Genomic DNA, 21,548 nt, shown 5'->3' on the forward strand with positions numbered 1-21,548 from the left:
AGGTGGTTGTTCATCATCCAGCGGTCTACGTCTGAGAGGCAAGATCTGGGAGGGGTGAAGACGGGGAGTTAGGGATCTTGAAGGTGATTTGAGTGTCATCGGCATAGTTGTAACAGGGGCGATTGTGGGAGCGGATGAGCGCCGGAGGGACAAAATGTAGAGGTTGAAGGGGAGAGGGACGCTCCCTGAGGGACTCTGTGGGGGACTGGGTGGGGACAGAGGAGAAAGGAGGGAGGAAAATGATTTGGGAGCAGCCAGAGAGGAAAGAGGAGATGCATCTAAGGGCAGTGTCTCTGATGCCTAAGTCAAAGAGTCTGTTTGTGTGAATGGAGTGGTTGATCCTGCCAAAAGCTGCTGAGATCTGTGTACTGCATTCCACAATCCCTAGGCACAGGTGGTCATGGTAGGCACTGCAAGTGAAGGGCAACCAGTAACCATCCAGATGTTTTGGTCTACAACCCCCATGATCCTTCACCTATGAAACTGCTGGTTAGGGCTGATGGGAATTGGTGGCCAAAACACCTAGTGGGTCCAATGGGCTAGCCTTTTACATACATTTTCCTCTCACAGAGAAACCAATATAGGTTCTCCTGTCCCCCCGCTGAGAGGATGAGTGGAAAGGCCCAGTGACTGTTGGAACTCAAATGAATGCATGGGGATAGATATCAGGAGTAGTATGAATCCTCAAATGCATAACACCTGGATTGGCCTTTGGTCTGATTTCCGAGCAATGCCTCAGCAAGAATCACTGTGAGGAAAGATGAAGCCCCAGGATTCACTGAACCTTTGCCGCAGGATGAGCGAACACATGGAGTCTCAATTGGGTGCCATAAGGTCCTTCAATCCTCACCAGAGGAGGGGCTTTAGATGTACAGGACATAGCTGAGGCAATGCTAGTTCCTTGGTTTTGCAACAGGACTAGTTGTCAGAAGAAGGACCAAAGGCTCCCTACTAGCATACTTGCCAACCCTACCGATTTTATTTTAAAAAAAAAATGGGTATTTGTTGCCACTAAGGCGGTAGGACTGCTTAAAAAGCGGTATCCTACCGCCTAAATCTGTAGGGTTGGCAAGTATGCATATAACGTTTTCTCCATCAGTGTTAGACATCCTGTTAGTAAATGACAACAGCTTTCCACATCCCTTTTTACAGATCCTGCATATTCTTTGTGATAGAGGAATTTGAGACCAGGCCCCCAAAAGGACAATAGTAGGCAACTGTTTGAGGCAAAGCTGTAAAATGAATCGTATTGTAATTTATTTAAATTAAATAAATACATGGAACATTAATCCTAAAGCTTTGTCTAACATAGTTACTCATAGTGATCGTTTGGCCCACTGGAGACATATTACTGTCCCTGTCCATACCAGGACTTATTTTAAAATCAATATCATCAAAACACTTTTTGGCTTTCTTTATCCATAAGGTTATTGCTGTCTGAGGTATTTCTATACAGATTGCTCCTTATCCGGAGTGAACAACATTTCCAGCTTTGAAAACACAATCTGAAATTGTTCTTTGAACCATCATTGAGGCCAACCCTAGTTCACATTGGATTGCCTCAATAGGTGTGGCCTGTGAGAGCCATGAGGTCTCTTTATTAGTAAAGATTTCAAGGCCATACAGTGTGCTTAGTACAGTGCTGGTCTTATAAGTTGTTAAATGTCCCTCTATCGAGTGTCCAATCCGATGAGAGATAGACCTTTTTAGGGCTGAACATTTTCTTTGAGTCTTTTCTATAACCCTAGCGGCCAGTATATTTGTGCTTAAATTATGTGTAACTGGGACACCCAGATAGGTATATTTCATGACCAATTCAACGTGTTACCCATTTTATTTCCATATGTAATCACACTTTTTCTATCTACTGTGATTAATCATCATGATTTCAGACTTAGCACGATTAATCACCAGCCCATTAAACTCTGCGCGTTGGCTTAATGCTAAAAGACTACGCTGATCCCCAACCCTAGTGTGGTCTAGCAGGACAATGGGGGTCATTACGACCCAGGCGCTAATTGCGCCAACTTTACCACCATGGTGTAAACTACGTTTACACCATGGTGGATGGCGGATTTACCGCCCCATTCCAAGGTGAGTGGGGCGGTAAATCCCCATTTCCCATTTTCCCTTCCCCATTCCAATTTTTGCCCCATAGGGCATAATGGGAGTGGGGAAGGGGCTAAGGCGGCGTAATTAGCACCATGGCGGGTTAGCGCCATGGATTTTAACGGCTGCTAAGAGCAGCTGTTAAAATCAGAATAGGCGTTAAGGGTTAACGACGGCGTTAACCCTTAACGCCTGGGTCATAATGAGGCCCAATATCATCTGCATATGCAAGCCACACCAAAGGCTGGGTGCCAACATGGGGTGGGAAATTGTTACATTTGCCCAGTGCATTTGCCATAGCGACAAGATGTAGATTAAACAGGACTGGAGCCATAGTACAGCCTTGTTTCAATCCGTTAAATTGTATCCATCACGTGGCTCAATGCTCAATGCACCTGCCGATACCATCTCTTCAATATACGCAAAATCCGCCCCTCCCTCACATTCCACACCACCAAACTCCTAATCTCCTCTCTCATCTTTTCCTGCCTCTTCTACTGCTCTTCTCTACTCTTTGGACTTCCTGTATCTCATCTTTCCCCTCTTAAATCCATATACCACTCTGCTGTTCGTACCCTTTGTCTCCTTTCCTCCCGTGACTCCATCTCGTCCTCACTCTCTCACCTTGGCTGGCTACCTTTCCACTTACAGCTTAAATTTTACTTTCTATGGCTTGTCTTCAAATCCTTCCATGGTCTTGCCCCTCCTTATCTCTCCTCCCTTCTCTCCTTCTACTCCCCCTCCCTCTGTTCCCCTGATCATTTCCTTCTCACTGTACCGCCTTCCCCATGTGCTTCCTCCCACTTCCGCTCCTTCCAACTCCTTGCACCTCTGCATTGGAACTCACTCCCTCTTACAATCCCCTCTACCACGACCTTCACCTCATTTCGCACTTCCCTTAAATCCTTCCTCCTCCCCCCTCCTCCTTGAAAACTTCCCCTCTGCCCTCTCCTCTTCCCTTCCTCCCGCCCACCTTTTCCCACCCCCTCTCTTTCCACCCCCCCCTCAGTTAATTGCTCTATAAATAAATAAATCAATCAATCAATGTACCATTATATTGATGCAATGATATCAATCTATCATGGCTGCCATTATAACAGCCATTGCCAAAGGAAATAGGTTAGCCTTTGCAAGGTAGAGGGTATGATTTGTGCAGGTAAATTCCCTGGGACACAAACAAAAGTGTTAACCTCTAAATCTTGAAATTCAGACAAATTGATTTTTCAATCCACACCATTCTTTTTAGCCGCACATCCTTGATACACCATGTTGCTACTTTTATGGCATGACATTTGACCAATATGATAACTCCAACACCTGATTTTAGTTAGTGGCTTTCAAACTTTTACCGGCAATTGGGTATTTTTGCTAAACATGTTGGTATCCTAATCACGTGATGTCATAGCTCCAATGAATCACGGCTTCAGAAAGGATAAGAACATAGACCTATATGTATTAAAAGGTACATAGTTCATACATGTAAGAATAGGAGAACCTCCTGAGATAAACCTGCCCTCCAACAGCCACATGACCATTGGACGGTCCGTCTTTTCCTCCTGGAAGCTCTGGTTCAATCCAGGCCGACACACATTTTCGAATAAGAGTAAAATTCCATGCTCAGTCACCAAGACCGGGAGACTTATGTCCCCTTTTACCTATGTATCCCCCATGAAGCAGCATGTTCATGGATATCAAGAGAGCACAAGGATATCTTTATTATTTTTTTAAAATTTCTTGAGAAACTTCAGTGAGTTAAGTACACGCTTCAGAGATTTTATGCAACCATTAGTCACAGATAGGAATTCTGGCATGGTGCCTCATTCAGAAATCCTTCTGCGGCCCATAGAACGTAATAAGGTAACAATAACAGCTGCTACTACAGAACCTAGAAACGCACAAGTCACCATAACGAATTATATAAAAACATAATGTTATTTCTGTGTAACTCTATAGTTTATATTGTCTGAAGAAATAATGAGGCAATGGCAGTGTATGATAATATTTATGAACATAATTTAAAAATATATATTGTTAGCAGTAAGGCAATACCAGACCCAATGCATCAACAGATATTGTTTTTAGAAAATAGGGCAAACATATGCTGGCTTCATCGAAATGAAAGTGGCCGTTCTTCCTTATAATCACCACTTACATGCACCCTGCACCAGAGCACCTGTGTGTAAACATTGAAATGCATCCAGATCTTTGAAACTGCAGTGGGGCATAAGGCAGGGTTGCCCTCTGTCACCCTTATATTCATAGCTGCACTTGAACTACTTATTGGCACTACTTACATAAGGAATCAATGATTTTCAAAACAATCCATGGGCCACAAAGATTGTCAACTGTTGTAAAAATAAAATCGGTTTCTTTTCTTGCCATCTTGTTCAAGTGTGACCATTTGCATTAACAAATACATGAATGCATTAACATTTAGAACTATGAAGGTTTGCAATTTTACCATCAGGAAACACGTGCACAAAAAAAGCAAAAAGAGTACTAGAGATAACCGATAAAGAGTTAAGTGCGTTCGATGTTTAAAATGCTTTAAGTGCTTGAGTGGCGTGTCCATATTATTAAGGACACTTTTAAGTTGGAATGATTTTTCTTTTATTGTGGGCCTTGGCATGAATATCACTGATTCCTTATGTAAGTACTGCCAGTAGTTCAACTGCAGTTCTGAATATAAGGGTGACAGAGAGCACCCCTGCCGTATAACTTAAATATTTGGGGTGCACGTTCATATGTAAAAACAGTTTCTGTGGGGGCGGGTTGGGAGTGGTGCGCGACCAGTAGCTGGAAGTACATTTGCCTCTGCAAAGTACAGCTTAAAGGTTCCGCATGCCAGACGTTCCAGACAGGTAGTGCAGTCTCTTCATTTACAGGCTACTAACAAGCATACACATATAAGTGCTTCATCAGAAACATGTTCACATTGATAAGCCCTACAGGCATGCATGCAGGTGAGCCCAGCTGTATCAGAAAATCATACTCTATAGACAACTTGGGGGAAAACAAACTGCTACTATGAGGAACACCCTCCTTACACTTAGGATACTTAAATTCGCCTTCAGGGTGCACGGCATTAAGCAGTCAGCTAGGGTATAATAAAACAAAACAACAACTAGTGAAGGTTAAGTGGATTGTCTTGAAGAGAGGAAAGCTCTATCATTCAACTGCAGACAAGCTTGGGCCATGGATGGTGCAGGGGATGGGGATGGTAGCATTTACTTACAACTCACGAAATATTGAACTTTATTATAACAACCCAAATATACAATCAGGCCAACGTGAGAATATTTACATAGCTCAACGTCTTGCTATTAAAACCTTGCTTAGTGACTTATTGCAAACAGTGTAGTATGGATTTCATCCCATGACGGCAGCTTGCTAACACCCATGGTTAATGATTGATATGAACAAATGAGCTCTCCTGAGCCCTTTACTCTGGAGCATAGTTAACCATTTGTACACAAATGCTGCAACATTCCACCACCCCCCCCACACCTATGTTTCTGCTAAGATTCTCAGCCCCGCCGCCGCCATTTTCTCTATGCAAAAACATTGACAGGTTGCTGTGATAAAGGAAGATCTGCATTAAGGTTTTTCTTAAGAAGCCCCAGCATTGGCCCTGAGAAATCAGCTCATACTTTAGGGTCGTGGGGACTGACAGGAATGAGTACTGGCTAAAGCTGAATTGTCTGTGTCCTCGAGTGTATGAACAAACATTTTGGTTGTTCTTAAGTGCAGGTGTGGTTTGCTGAATGATGATTCCTTGTGTCCATGAATTCCAGTAAAAGAAAAACTGCAAATAACACAACGCCAATTCAAAACAGGATCTGCATGAACTACTCACACCTGGAAATAAATCCTGCAGTTTTGTAAAGGATCATTGTTTCATTAACCAACGTGACAGTACTCATTGGGATTAGCATTATATTTATCTCGGGAACAAAAAAACTAGAGCTCATAAAGTGTCCATTGTCAAAAGAGAAGTTCTCAATAAGCACTTTTTTTAAATGCATTGTGTACTTATAATCGTGCATCTATGAATGGAAAAGCAAAACTGCAAGTACCAGATTTCAACCAAACCCAGACCTGAATAAGTAACTCACATCTTACAAGGGACAAGCACATTGCAATGAAACTATGGGACATTTCTTCATCCATCAGCACCATAGCCATACAAAGTATTGGGTCAAAACCATGGGCTGTGGCTCAGTAGGACTTCAATTCTTATTTCACAGGTTCATGTCAAGCAATGTCTACGCCGCCTCAGGAATCATGGCTTTGCTTGATTTCTTATGGTGTGCCCGGTGTTCTTCCCTGTCACTCGCACATTTTAAACCATATCTTTAGCACCTGGCAACACATAGCTGGTCCAGCATTTCACTATGTGAATGTCACATAGCTTCTGTAAGGGTGGATGGGGACAACGAGTAGGTGGCCACTGGCTTTAAGTGGTCATGCTGGAGGTGAGCTATTGGAAGCCAGGAATGAGGCTCAAGACCAACCGGTGATGACAGACATTGCTCCGAGGTCTGTACAAGGTCAAAGTGGACGGCAAGTTCTATGTCCCATTGTCCAATGCATGAATGGACCCTGTCGGGGAGGTAACCAATTTGGGAATAATGTTGGATAGACAAGAATGTGTAATTAGACACCCTGAGAAATTATGTTATCATAAAGTGCTTATATAAAATGAAAACATTAAGAGGAATCCTATATCGGAGTCCTTTTGGCCATCAGCTATCCGTGATTGATGCCTTCGCGTCAGATAGGCTGGAGCACTGTAAGTCATTTGACATGTTCCCTGTGGAGCCTACATTGGATCCATGTGGCCAGCACAATCAAATTAAGGTGTACTACCTGGTGTACCACTAATGGTAGGAAGCAGTCCAAAGTATATCTCCAGAAAGCTCAATTTCTGAAATCCAGACAGACAGTTGTGGTTTTCCAATCCCACATTCCTGGTGGTTACCACTATCAAAAGTAGGAGGGTTGGTGGAGGAGCTTTCTCGGTACAGTATGAAGATCATTGGGGCTATCTTTCGGAGCCCATTATACTTATGGGAGATCATTAGAGACGTGTACACCATTGAAGCCTACATTCTTTACCAGTATATAGTCCTACCTATTGCCCCAGATTCCACATGTTATGTCTATTATTCAGCAGTGCCAAGAAGCCTCTTCGGAGATATAGCACTTTATAAACGTTAACATGATACAATACAATACAATACAGCAGCCACCTTCCTGGGTTCAATAGATTATTGCAATATGTTTATTTTGGAATCGTGATTCCATAAAAACGCACCAGTACAACAAAGTACACATAAGAGCATTCACACAAAATTCATTGCAGCCTTATTCAGCAAATCAATACATACGTCACAGTACAAAAACACTCAAATGCCAAAAGTTACTGTGCTCTTGAGATAAAATAAAAGGATAAGATAAAACAATCATCATTGTGCTGCCCAAAACATTTGCATACTACATGTAAGTATAAATCTTTGCATGTTCAATGAGAAAGTGCCACGTTGAAACATGGAGCTAATAAGATGAACTAAAACGTCATTAAACATTAAGAGCCTGATCAAACCCTTGTTCATCTCAGTCCTATTCATTCTATGACATGCACATGCTGCGACCTGTTTGATGTTGAACATATAGCTTAATGCCAGGGCCAAGCACAGCGTATTGTGAAAAAATAAATGTCATTCAAGCTAAGGCTCACTTTAGGAACTGTAACAGTGACCAGCTCACTAAGATATTCTCTGCCTGGGGCCTCAGTACCTTCAACTCTCTCTTCCTAAATATCTTCCTTCTCGAGCTCTCCGCTCATCCGCCTCCAACTCCCTCAGGGTCAGTCGCTTCTCCAAGCAATGAGTTGGTGGTAGATCTCTTTCTTCTGCTGAGGCCTCCCTCTGGAACAGCCTCCCTGCCTCCCTGAAACTTGAGGAGAACCATCTCTAGTTCTGGAAGCACCTCAAGACCTTCCCCTTTGCTTCTGCTTTCTCTCCTCCTCTCCCCTGCTGATCTCCTGGCTGAATCTGAAACTGCAGTGGTTACCTGGCTACCCTCTGATCTCGGCACCAGGTCCACTCCCTGCCAGTTGCACATCTGTACTGCTCCACTGGCAACCCTTGCACTCTTTGACTGTTTCTGTATCCCTACAGCCCCCTACAAGAACTTGACACCTGATGTCTGCATTATCCCTTGCACTTGCTACCAGCTGGTCGCACTTTTTATTTGTCTTTATTTTTTTACTGTTATCCTATATACTGCACTGCCCCCTCCCATTTCCCACCACACTTTTTCCCTCCCCCTATCCCCTGCACTTGCGCGATCTCAATGTCACTTGGCCTAGTAAGATAGCTGTCTCTGTCTTCCCTCTGTTCCCCCTCCCTTGCCTCATCGTGCTTTGAATCACTTGTGTATAGGTGAGTTATAAATGCCCTATCATATCATATCATGTGTATTTCCATAACCACAGAGTGCAGCTCCATGTTTAGCCACTGCTGCTGTTTACTGCCGTAGACCATCTTTATCAAATCCAATGGCTTTCAGTTAGACATGGCCATGGATCTCCTTACCCGACTTAGTGCTTGCTTGAACCTGATTGTTTGTCTTGTTAGATGCGAGACTGGTTTCAAATTGGGAGTGAAGCGTAACCCCAGATAAGCAAACACTTAAACTTTCGGAATGATCGCATTGTTACTTGACATAGCTGTCATCCTGTGGCTCATTCTCTCAGGATGACACGCCATAACTGCTGACTTGGTGGTGTTGACCTTCAGATATAGCGATGTCATAAAGTCTGTGTACGCTATGATAAGGGTCCGTAATGTTTATGGGGTGCGAACAATCAGGACCACGTCATCTGCCTACGCTAGAACTGAAAATGTTCTCCCTCCTATTCTTGAGACAAGAGAAGAGGCATGCGCCAGGCCATTGCATAGACAAGTAATATACAGTGAGGACAGTAAAGGAGCAATTACACATCCCTGATGTACTCCAGCCTTCATTTGAAAATATGTTGTGTAGTGCCCATTGGTACTGCTCTGGACACAGGCTTGGGGAATTTCGTGTAATGTGGTCAACAGAGTAACTACCTCTGATGTGCAGCCCTGGGACCTGAGCACCGCCCAATTTTTTGTTTCTATTCACTTCATGAAAGGTTGTGCTCAAGTCCATAAAGGCCAGATATATGGGTTGCTGCCTTGCATATATAGAGTTGGCCATAATTATGTACACATTCAGAATCTGTTCACTAGTGCCCAAACCAGGGCACAAACCCATAGGGTCAACCTCTTCTCCAAATAGGTCGACAGAAATGCTGTCCAGATTGGGAGAGCGATTAAGCTTATTTGTTTATATGTGATTTAAACACTGGGAAAAAAATATCGAGGGGTACTCAATATTTTTTAACCCATTAAAACAGCCTTCCCATCATATTGTAGGACTGGTGCAATTATATAAACAAGCTCTAGTCCTAGAATATTTGGGGAAATGTTTGAATAGTGCGTTTAAAAAAGAAGATTGAGTGCCCCTCGAAGTTCTTTTCAGCGATGTAATCACTAAGTAGCCCTTATTTCATCCATAACTTCTGTAAGGGTAAATGAAACCATTTGCCCTTCCGGTGAAGGCTGGTTCATTTTGGAAACATCTTGTGCCTCTGCAGAAAGGGACTGGATTGTAAAGTGTTGAAAAATGAGATATCCATTTGCCAAACGCTACAGTGGTTTGCAACCCATTGTATTGTCTTTTGTGCTTTGGACCCATGTACACTAACTCCCAGAATGTTTTGTTATTATTAGTCTTATTTACCTGTCCGCGAGACACGACCTTAGTGACCTCCTTCTGACATGCTTTTAAATTCGACTGCACAGTGAGTTAAACTTATCTAACATACTAAGTGATGAGTGTGATACCATGAAATCATCTAAAATAAGCACACGTATTGGTAAAATATTATTAAAAATCTTGTACAAGAACGAGGGCCTCATTACGAGTCCGTCGGGAACCGCAGCGGTAAAACCGCCTGGTTACCGCCGGACTCGTATTACCATTCAGCTTCCGTGATTCCCGGAATTACCGGGGCATTACAACCCCGGTTTCCCGGGAATCACGGAGGCGGAATGGTGTTAATCCCCATTCCCATTGAGTCCTATGGGACTCAATGGGAATGGGTATCATGGAAACACCGGCAGCATCTCGTAATGCTGCCGGTGTTTCCTCGTCCGCATGCAGGCGGGCGGTGTTAAACCCGCCAGGTCAGATCTGGCGGGACCATCACCTCCCGCCTGCAGGAGTTGTGATCGCCCGGCATGGAAACAACGGTGGTGGCGGGTTTACCGCCACCGTTGTTTCCAAACCGGGCGATTTTTAATGAGGCCCCATGTCTTTGTTATTGGCTTGCAATCTTAAAGTGCGCTTGGTGCTTGGGATCATCCAAGTCAAGGTGGGGAGTGGCCCTCTTAGCGTCCGATGTAATGCAGGCAAACCCTAGAGCCATAGACAAAGAGTGGTGATCACTTAGTATGTCCTCAGCTATGTGAACATCGATGATCTTGTGCCAGGATTTGATTGGGAAACCACAGACATCAATTGTGGTACAGCCCTGGAAGCCTCAAAAAGTTGGTCTCCCTGGGCTCTCACCCTTGCTTCATCCACTGACCTATCTCAGGCCCCATTCATACAACCAGGATTTGATTTTAAGTCCATAGACGCAGGTTCTTTGACCCATTATGTCAATGCTCAGGCACGCCCAACAGCAGATCTACTGGGGATCTCTTATCCAAGTGATCCGAAGGAGGACCATTCCGAAATGTCACCTTAAAATTGCCTGCCAAAAGCACTATGGATGCACCATTATCATGCTGACACAAATTATCCACAAATAATACTTTTAGCTGGATTAGGTATTCCTCCTCTTGAGATGTATGGGGACTATTATAGAGGTTCACTAATACGAGCTCAGATTACATATCAATTGGCTCCCTTCGCCTGTATTAGTTGCTGGAACTGGGTTGATTGATTAATTAGAACAAGCTGCAAAAAAGGCTTTATGAAAGAATGTCTAATGACAGCCTGTAGAATACTTGGATCTTAATTAAAATCTGTCTACTAACACACATCTGGTGGTTGTGCTACAGGTCAATGGAGCAGTGTTAGAAAAGGGCCTTCCATGCCTGAAAAGCAAGCCCCATTCAGTGACCCTTTATCCAAGATCCTGACTCCTGTGATAATTGGCACCAGATCCTGCATCGGAAACTTTAGGGACAACATTGTCTCCATAGCTTTGATAGTGCCTCCCTTCCCTTTGCACTGTGGTATTTGCTTTTTCAAAGTGCTCTGTGATATTTTCTAAGAGTTATTTCTATTGTGATATTTGTTCCCAGGGCTAATAGCTGTTGATATTTGCTATCTGCTATTCTCACTGGAAAATGTGATCCTTAGTCAAGTGCGCTGATTTTTGATCACTGTCGTATGCATTTCACCGTACTAACCTTTTCAGTTTTGCACCATAATTGATCACACCTAACCACTTAACATTATGCACAAAACTCAGGAAACAGAATCAATACAAAGGACAGAGCTGACCTGCACAAACCGATGAGGGTCACAAGGCAAATCCACACTTAAATCAAAGGCAACAAGCCACAGACCACCCCAGACAACCTAATCGCTCAAACATACCAACACAGTTATCGAAACAACGCTTGCATCCCCTTCAAGGCACGCCCAGCCCCATCCCAATAGACTACAGGACACACAAAAACCTAGAAGAATAGCCGCCACAGAGAGCCTAGTTCCGTACAACCGGCAGGCATTAACACCACAGCAAAACAGTTTAGAACTGTTCCTTCGTATCCTGCAAACCAAAATCAGCCCATTTTCATGCAGTTTCCAAAGCACCAAGAGATCATGAAAATGTCAGCTTTGTTTATAACACTGAATAACAACATAACATCATGTGTTGATGAGTCAAGAGACCTCAAAAACAATCATCCCTCATGCGCCGGAATAAACCGGACATGCCCTCTATTGATCCCGGCAAAAGGTCAATCTAGATGGTCCCCGGCGCCTGTGTGTTTGTATGATCTGAAGAACAATTGGCCCATAAAAGTGGTAGCAAAGAAATGTTCCTTGATACCTGGAGCCCCAGTAGGAGTGGTTGATAGCGTAAGTCTGCTGAATGCATTGAACATAACCATAATCTGAAGCTTGTCCCGCAGGGTTTACTGCAGAAGAGATAACATGTCGAGGACTGAATGTGAAACGTTGCTGACCGCAACGCTGCAGAAGGTTGGTCCTGGATGGAAAAATCACACCATCCTTTAAAGGCCAACAAAGATCTTCTCCACTTACGTGCCCCCTTAGAAGATAAATATAAATTACTGTCTACCACTCGCACATCAGTGCGCAGGTCTAGCCAACAGTTCCAGCTTCGTCCTTTTGTGAGGGAGGCGCCATCACAACTTCACACTCAATCATACTTCTTTTGAGCCAAGGACTAAGCCCTTCCTGTGCTGTCATTGGTGTTAAGTGGTGGGTGGAGTCACTTCCACAAGCTGTATCGTTTCGGAGAGCTACTCGCTCTGCCTCTGCTTAGTGTGTTCATCCCTCTGCTAATGGCATTTAACCCAGTGAGCCTTTGTCAGCCTGAGAGTTCCGTCAACCAGCACTGTTAGGTCACGGCAGGAGTACGGCTATACAGATTGCACAGCAACTTGAACGCTTGCCCCAGATATCTGTGCGGAGCCTGCTGTGTCAGGTTCCAATACCGGCAAAGTCAACTCAGCCTTTCATCCTTCTGAGGTCGATAACTTGAGTACCACTCTGGGGGATTATTATGTCATCTGTTATTTCAGCGCTCTGAGACCCATGGGTGCTATGTAAGAAATATATATTATTATTATTATTCTCAAGTGGGTCTCTTTTTCCTTTTGAATTTTAGTAAGATGTTGTTTTTGTTTCAGAGATGATTAGTCGTTTTGTATCAAAAAAACACAATGAGGCATCATCAACTAATGATATCCTAGATGCCGGATTGGTTAAGCCATCTGAAATAAAACAGCGTCATTGGTCCCAGGAGTCAGCCATTCTGTTTGAAAGATCTGCATTCAGTGCAAAAATGCTCTTATATGAAACATGTACATCTTATGGAACAATCATATGTGGAGATTTGGTAGAAAATACTTCACAAAAACACTGTTTGAACACCCCATTAGTGCAAACGTTTATTATATTTCTTATTGTGTGCATGTATACGTTGTAAAAAAAAAATACTTTATTTCAATCACAGCAGTTTGTTTCGTGTCCTATATGGTATTACAGGCATTCAAGCTGATGGTGAAGAATTGCAAAAAATGACTACTAAGTAACATGTTTTGATCTGTGAGGTATTTTCAGAATAATTTTTATTAAGTACCCAGAAATATTTGTATGTCATATAATGTAGGTTATATTTTCAACATGTGCCATTTTGGGAGTTCAGGGATGTTTGGTGATTGCATTGATTATCGCCATGTGCGTGCCGCATACGTGAGTATCATCGCCAGAGGGGGATCAGGCTGTATTCAGCGATTAACATAATACCACTGTACACTGATGATATGCTGTTGTACGTCAAATATCCGGTGCAAAACCTCCAGCCAATTATAGAAGATGTGATGGTCATCAAGCATCTCGCATGTCTGCAAATCAACTGGGAGAAATCTGAGCTTTTGGCTTTGACACCGAGAGTTTGACTCCGAGCGTTCGCAGGGAAGAGATTGTTTTGGACCTTGCTTGGAGTGATGACAAACTGCAGTACCTGGGCATCGCTATCTCTACTACGGTGGCAGATCTCTAAAGAGATAACTATGTTGCTACCTTGGAGGTCATGATTCTCTATGTGAGGCCTTGTTATGTCACGCTGCCTTTGATACATTCGGCAACGCAGCAATGCAAAACTATGTATTGTTGGAAAAGAACAGAGACTATTATACCTCAACAATAAACACTGCTATCAGCCATATTTACACACAAATAATGGCTAATAAGATACAAAGCAATATTTGATGAAGGCTAAGTCTTTGAAATACACGGCGTACACTTGATCAAATGGTTAAAAAAGGGAGGGAACCATAAAGATTTCAAAGACAATGGGCCTCATTACGAGGGTTGGTTGTACCCCGCTGGTGCTGCCGGTGGGTTACCGCCAATCCTGTAACACCGATTCCACCGCCTAATATCCCAATGCCACTGGGATATCAAAAGTGGTGGTGGAACAGTAAATACCCATTCCCATGACAACAGTGTCGGTGCTTCAGTGAGAGTCATGCCGTTAGGGGCCTGATTTCAAGGCAGGTCAGGCCTGCTGGAGGATCCGTGCCCCTACCAGCATTTTGATAGTACATCGGTCCAGGAAAGGGTCCCAGTGTGTTGCTACCGGCACCCTCATTTCCGGACCGCTGTATTTGGAATGAAGCCCAATGTCTTGTCAAAGTAGTGTAATAAGGGGGTCAGGGAGGAACGCAAACCGTTTCCCCCCTGCGTTATTTTGGTGCTGTGCAGGCCAGCATTATGGCCTGCATGTAGAGCGCCCCCCAGGGGTATTTAAGAGGCAGAGAAGGTTCGAGAAGCTGGCAACGGTTTGGACTTGAGATTGTGCAGTCCTGGTCGCCTGCTCCCGAGCCTTCCCTGAATAGCTGGGCCCAGAGTGCGAGGTAGTGAAAGTGAGGTAGGGGTGTTATTAGGTAGTTGGGTCAGTTAGGATAGTAAAAAAAAAAGGGGGGAATATATATTTCATATTAGGTTTACAAATATCCGTGGGTACCGTAGATAAGGTACCCCCTTTTTCCTTACCGGAGCCTCCGCCGGTTTCATTTTATCAGCTGTTGGGACGGAGAATGAGTTTTTCCATTTTCTCGCTTCGGTTCCGCTCCGTTATCGGTGGGGGGAGGTGGCTGCTCTCAGGCGGTCTCTTTATTTTCATTAGGTCGCGGGTGGGATGGGTAAAGGAGGAATCGTCCAGGCTACGTGCGGTGTGGTTTGCGGCGATATATAAAAAAAGAGAAAGGCTGTGCAGCGGGACAGCCCGCTCTTTTTTCAGCTCCCGTGTCTGTTTGAAGGAGCTTTCAGATCAGTTACGTGTATTGCTAAGCGGCGCTCTACCCGTGGTAACTTCAAACTTACACGGTGAGGCAGTGCGGATCCCTTAAAGGGGACCGCACTGTTTTTTAGATTGGTGATTAAATAGAAGTGTTCCCTTCTGCGTTATTACGGCCAGTAGGAGGATTTTCCTGCCGCTTCTGGCTCCTCACGTTTTCTGTAAGGGCTGCCTAGTTTGTGGGCAATTTTTAGATTGGACAATTTCGTGTCAATTAAGGGTTTCACAGGGCGTATTAAAAACTTTTCAAATTTAAGTATAACTTCATTTATTACAGAGGAGTTTATTTAACTCTTCTGTTAAGAAAATAATTTGGGTTTGCCCCCCCGCACCCTCCCTTTTTTCTGGTCATTCTTTTAGTGTCATTGTCCCTGAGTAGGTTCTGGCTCGGGAGTCAGTACTGTAGCTACAGGTCTGCATTAGGGTACATAAGCTATCGCACAACCGTATTATTGGGTGCATCGTGGTGGGTCAGGGAGCCAATAAAAAGGGTTTGGTGGACGCAAGGGCTCTGAGGGAGGCCCTTGAAATTATTAGCAGGGCATCTAAGGCCCAATTGGCAGAGGCAGTGGTTGAGGTCACAGGAGAGAGGGATGTGGGTGGGGGTAGGCCACAGCGTAGAGCAGCAGCAGATGGGGCCCTTGCGGCAGTGGTGGTTTGCACCCCCGCTGCTGGTAGGGGGGAGGTCTGGGAATCCAGGGGCAGGAATACTAGGAGGGAGATTGACAGGAGGTCGAGGATACGGACAGGAATGTGGTACATAATGAGCAAGGGGAGGTAGGAGATGTTGAGAGTGTACAAAAAGGTGTAGGTGAAGGGGGTCATAATAGTGGGGCTGAAGGGGCGCTGATCGGAATGTCAGGTCAGAGGGGGAAGGGGGGTAAATACCTGCGGAAGAGTGCAGGTGGGAGATGGAGAGAGAGGTCCCCATCATTTAGTGAGGTTAGGGAGGGGCGCGGAACGGCCCCCCGGCTAGGAGGATTTTGGGCGGAGGGCGCTGCGCAGCCCCCGCTGTTCCAGAGGATGAATTTGTAGAGGGTTTAAGAACAGCCCCTCCTCGGTCAGCGCGGAGACAGTCTAGAGGGCGCAGCACGGCCCCTAGCGATGAGGATCACAGGGTGGAGGAGTGCACACCTCGCCCGAGAGAAGAGGACCAGGAAGGGGTTTCTGCGACCCCGCCGAGAAGACGCCAAAGGAGTAGCGGGCAGACACCCCATGCTCACAAGAAGATGATCTACTCAACCCGAGCAGGAGCTCCCATCAGCAATGGTATTTCAGGGGTGACGAGGTTGGAATGGAGGAATATGTGGGGCAGTGGGAGGATGAAGGATTTAGGGCGGTAAGGAGGAGGGGGAATGAAAGAAGGGGTTTTAGGTGGGATTGTGAAAGACAGGAGCTGGGGGTTTGGGAGTCAAGAGGTCGGGAGAACAATTGGCTGGGTGAGACTGCTGACATGTTTTGTCCCCGCAGTAGAAGCCCAGTTAGAAAAGAGATGAGGAGCATCGGAGTGGAGGTCAGACTGCAGATGGGCGATGACAGGTTTGAAAGAGGTGAGCAGGAAAGGGGCTGGTCAACTGGATGGCAGAGGGGGCACACGAGAATGGTGGTAGGGAATGAAGGGGCTGTTTTGCAGGGAGTAAGGAGAGAGATTGGTGTACAGGCTATTGGAGCCTTGGTGGATGAAAAGGGTAATTGCTCGGTGGAGGTACAAACAGACAAGGTGGTTGAGCCATTGGCGATCGAGGGACAGGTTTCAAAAGAAAAAGATGTGGAAGTGAAGGGCAAGGTGAAAAGGCTACCTTACATGGGCATCACGAAACCTTTGGGTGCGCAATTGATGGCAGCAACTAAGGATAAGATTCAGGCAGGGGAATTTGTGAATGTTTTTAAGCTGCTTCATATAGAAGTGAGAGCAAACAAGGGTTCTAAGGAAGAGGAGAGGGTGCTGGCCTCACGCCCAAGGGTCCCAGTGACAATTGAAAATTGGACGTCAGCATTTATTATTTACCCCAGTGTCTATTGTGAGAAATGTCCAGAGTGATGTGTGGCTTTGCTAAAATATATGAATGTAATCAGAAAGGCATTTACAAGTATTGGGGGATTTGCGTGGGTGCGTTACAATGAAGAATTCAGAGCAAGAATGGCAGAGGACAGTCAGGCTGTATGGGGAGAAATAGACATGGATCTATGGCTGCAGTGGATGGCGCCAACGAGGCCTGCCCTGACATTGCACACAGCGAGTGCGCTGCCTGTGCCTTTCCGGCCCTTTCTTGGTCGCCACGCCCATGAGGGGGAGGGGGAAGAGGCAGAGGGCAGCCTTCAGCAGCGTGTTGGGCGTTTAATAAGGACGGCTGCACAAGAAACTTATGTAGGTTCAGACATGAATGTAGCAAATGTGCAGGGAAGCACCCTCTCACTCAGTATTTCCAACAAGGAGACAGGGGGAGGGGGAGAGGAGCCGGCAGCGGGGTTGTGGGGAAAGGCATTTACCCCAATTAATTTGGACGTGCTGGAGAAGTGGTTACAATTTTATCCGGACAGAGAAGGGGCTCAGATTTTCAGTGAGGGCTTTTGTCATGGCTTCAGGCTGGGAAAATTTGAAGTCAGCCAGAGAAAATGTGGAGGTGGTAAGACAAAAATTGGGCAAAGAAATAGCAGCAGCGAGGATAGTAGGGCCATTTGATGATCTGCCGGGTGATTTAGTTGTATCCCCGCTGGGTGTTGTGCCTAAGAAAGCCCCAGGGGAATTCAGATTGATACACCATTTGTCATGGCCCGAGGGCATGTCTGTCAATGATTTCATTGCCCCTGAGGAATGCAGTGTTATATATGCAAGTGTGGACCAGGCGGTGGATTTGGTAAGGAAAGCGGGGCCCGGGGCCTTCATGGCCAAGTGTGACATTAAGACGGCTTTCAGGTTGTTGCCGGTGCACTCTTAGGATTTTTGGCTGTTTGGTTTGCAATTTGAGGACCAGATATCCATCGACAAAGCTTTGCAAATGGGGTGTGCAATTTCCTGCACCTTGTTTGAGTGTTTCAGTTCCTTCTTACAGTGGGTTTTTTCATACAGTTCAGGTTGGGAAAGTGTGCTGCATTACTTAGATGATTTTCTTTTTTTTAGGGGGGCGGAAAGAGAAGGTGAGTGCGAAGAGATGCTAAAGTTGTTCCAGGCTTTGATGGGGGACTTCGGTGTGCCTCTAGCGGAAGACAAAACGGAAGGGCCTGCAGTGGTGTTGACATTTCTAGGGATTGAACTGGATTCAGTGGTCATGAGCTCACGCTTGCCGCAAGACATGGTGAGCAAACTGGTAGGATTGCTGGAGAAGGCGGTGGAAGCCAAGAAATTGATGCTAGTGGAGTTTGGTGGGGCATTTGAATTTTGCATGCAAGGTGGTGGCCCCTGGGTGAACCTTTTGCAGAAACATGGCGCAGTCTATGGCGGGAGCAAAGTGCCCACATCATCGGATACGTGTATCAGGTGCAGTGAGGGAAGATTGTAGAATTTGGCTGCGTTTTTTGTAGAACTTTAATGGAGTGTCCATGTGGTTGCAGGGAGATCCAGTGTCATGGGAAGTGCAGATTTTCTCGGATGCAGCAGGGGCGGGAGGTTTTGGAGTGTTTTGGGGAGGGAAGTGGTGTGCAGAGAAGTGGCCATCGCGTTGGTTGAAGGAAGGAAGGAGCATAGCATTCCTGGAATTTTTCCCTTTGCTGGTTGCATTGGAGTTGTGGGGGAAGGAGTTGCAAAACAAGAAAGTGAATTTCAACGTTGACAACGAATGCGTGGTCCATGTAGTGAACAGGCAGTCGGTGAGGGATCAGAGGGTGGCGAGAATAATGAGAGAGTTTGTTCTGCGTTGCATGGAATTGAATGTGATGTTTAAGGCAACACATGTGCCAGGGAAGGATAATGGCATCGCTGATGCATTATCTTGTTTTCAGTGGCAGAGATTGCGTGGATTGGCTCCAGATGGGGATCAGGAGGGGCAGCGGATTCCAGAGGAGCTGTGTAAAATAGGAAGCTGAGAGCGCTTGCATTGGTTGAGGGTTTGCTTGCTCTGGCATCTAGAGAGGCATACAGGTGAGCTTGGGAGGATCTTTTAGGAGGGGGAGCTCGTAGCTGGAAGGGTAGGGGGGATGAGGAAGAACGGAGAAGGGATGATGTCACTAACTTCCTCTTGAGGTGCATGGATAGGGGCTGGTCTAGGGCAACTATAACGGGGAAATTGGCAGGGATTGCTTTTTATGGGAAGTGGTTTTGGGGTTTTCAACCGAGTGGTGGAGAAATGGCAAACAGGATGTTGGAAGGATGGGAAAGGGAAAGTAAGAGGGAAAAGGATAAGCAGAGATTGATATCAGTGGAATTGTTAACAAGGTTGTGTCAGGCTGTGGGGGGGTTTGCTGGTCGGCCTTGGAAGGAGATTTGTTTGCAACTTGCTTTACTTGGCTATTTTTGTGGGCCTTTAGGGTTTCTGAGCTGATGGGGGGAAAAAGTGGGGTAGGGGGACTGCGTTGGGAAGATATTCAACTTTCTGAGTTAGGTTTGGACATCAAGATCAAGAGGTCTAAGATGGATCAAAAAGGAAAGGGCTCCTAGGTTTTGCTGGGTCGGGGGAGCAAGGATTTGTGCCCGGTTCAGACAGGTTTGGTGTGGAAGGAGCGTTGTGTGGGTAGGACTGGTTTGGTTTTTCAGCATGAGGATGGGGCGCCAGTATCAGCAGCGCAATTTCTTGGGGTACTGCGAAAGGTTCTGGTAGCAGTAGGGGAAAAGGCAGAGGATATTGGGACTCATTCATTTAGGATGGGGGCAGCATCTGAAGGTAGTACGTTGGGCTTGAAAAGTTTGGGGCGTTGGAAGTCAGGGAGATACAAAGGGTATGTCAGGGACTTGGGAAAACGGGATGTTTGAGAAGTTTGCATAGGATCTCAGGAGAGTAGCATGAAGGAGGATGATGGTGATTTGTAAGTGATTTTTGTAAATTCTTTTTCAGATGCTGCTCGGTGGCCGGGTGAGATGGTGCAAATCTGGATTGTGGGGCACTCAGTTGTTAAGTGGGTGGGGAAAGAAGCAGAGTAAAAGGGGTCTTGGCAGGCAATTGGGTTGCAGCTATAAAGAGGTATTGGTAAAATGGCCGGGTTTAGTGGGGCTTCGCTGGGATCAGCTACTGCCTATGTTGGCAGGATTGAGTGAACGCCATGGGCTCCAGATGGGGTGATCATTCATGCGGGGGAAAATGACCTGGTAAGAGATACATGTGTGGCCCTCCTTAGGAAAATTAAAAGGGATTTGTTATGGATCCGAGAAATGTAGCCTCAAACGTGTAGTTTGGAATAAGTTGCTGCCACTGAGAGTCTGTAGGGGAGCGAGAAATGAGGGAGCGTTAGAGCGGGCAAGGAAGGGGATAAACAGAGAGCTGGTAAAGTTTTGTGCTCCAGTGGCGGTACAGGTTTTGGACCACAAAGAAATAGTTTATGAAGGTCTCATGATATTTAGAGAGGATGGCGTCCATTTGTCAGTTTATGGAAATACTCATCATTTGTCGAATTGACCTGGTTGGTGAGAGATATGGTAAAGAGTTGGAAGTAGAAAGAAATGGTGATGGGGTGGGGCAGAAAGAACACCTCGGGGGAGAGTTTTTCTGTTGCCGGGGGCATGGCCCCTTTAAATGCGGGGGGAGGGAAGCACAATGGAGGAATGGCGCTGGAAAGGATGGGGGTGGTGCTGTTTGCACAAACGGGCTACCGCGGGGGAACAGGTATTGAACCTGAAGGGGCATGGCCACGGGGAGAAAACGGGACGCCTTGAGTAGTGGTAAGGAGATGGTAGGGACCAAGGGATGGTTAGGGAGGAAGTGGATTTATTTATTTAATTGTTTGGCAAAATGAAAGTGTTAATTATTAATTGGTTTGTTTAAAATAGTTTGTTAGTGTGTAAGACCAGGGAGCCAGGTAACCTTTATTTGTAAGTTTTGACCTGTCACATTAAAGCAACCTTTTCCACTCTAAATGAGTCTGGGTTTTTGTGCAGTAAGCCAAAAGGGGGGCACTGGGGGGAATGCAAAGTGTTTCCCCCCGGGGTTATTTTGGCACTGCACAGGCCAGTGAGATGGGGGGTCTTTAAGGGGCAGGGAAGGTTCGGGAAGCAGGCGACGGTTGGGACTTGAGATTGACCCACCCTCCCACCCTCTTTTTTGGGTTGTCTCAGTTATCTGGTTTTAATTTTCTGGGGGAGGGCTTTTAATTTGGCTCCTACTGGGTTATTCCTTCTTTTAAAAATGTT

General features: G+C 45.6%; 1 protein-coding gene across 2 annotated transcripts in view; it reads right to left on the reverse strand.

The window, feature by feature from the left end:
- Nucleotides 1-21,548, reverse strand: part of PLCXD3 (phosphatidylinositol specific phospholipase C X domain containing 3) — a 959,690-nt gene that overhangs the window by 929,717 nt on the left and 8,425 nt on the right. The gene's annotated exons all lie outside the window — the stretch shown is intronic.

The sequence above is a fragment of the Ambystoma mexicanum genome, chromosome 6p, assembly GCF_040938575.1.
Source record: "Ambystoma mexicanum isolate Mex_15411 chromosome 6p, UKY_AmexF1_1, whole genome shotgun sequence".
In the NCBI taxonomy this organism is placed as follows: domain Eukaryota; kingdom Metazoa; phylum Chordata; class Amphibia; order Caudata; family Ambystomatidae; genus Ambystoma; species Ambystoma mexicanum.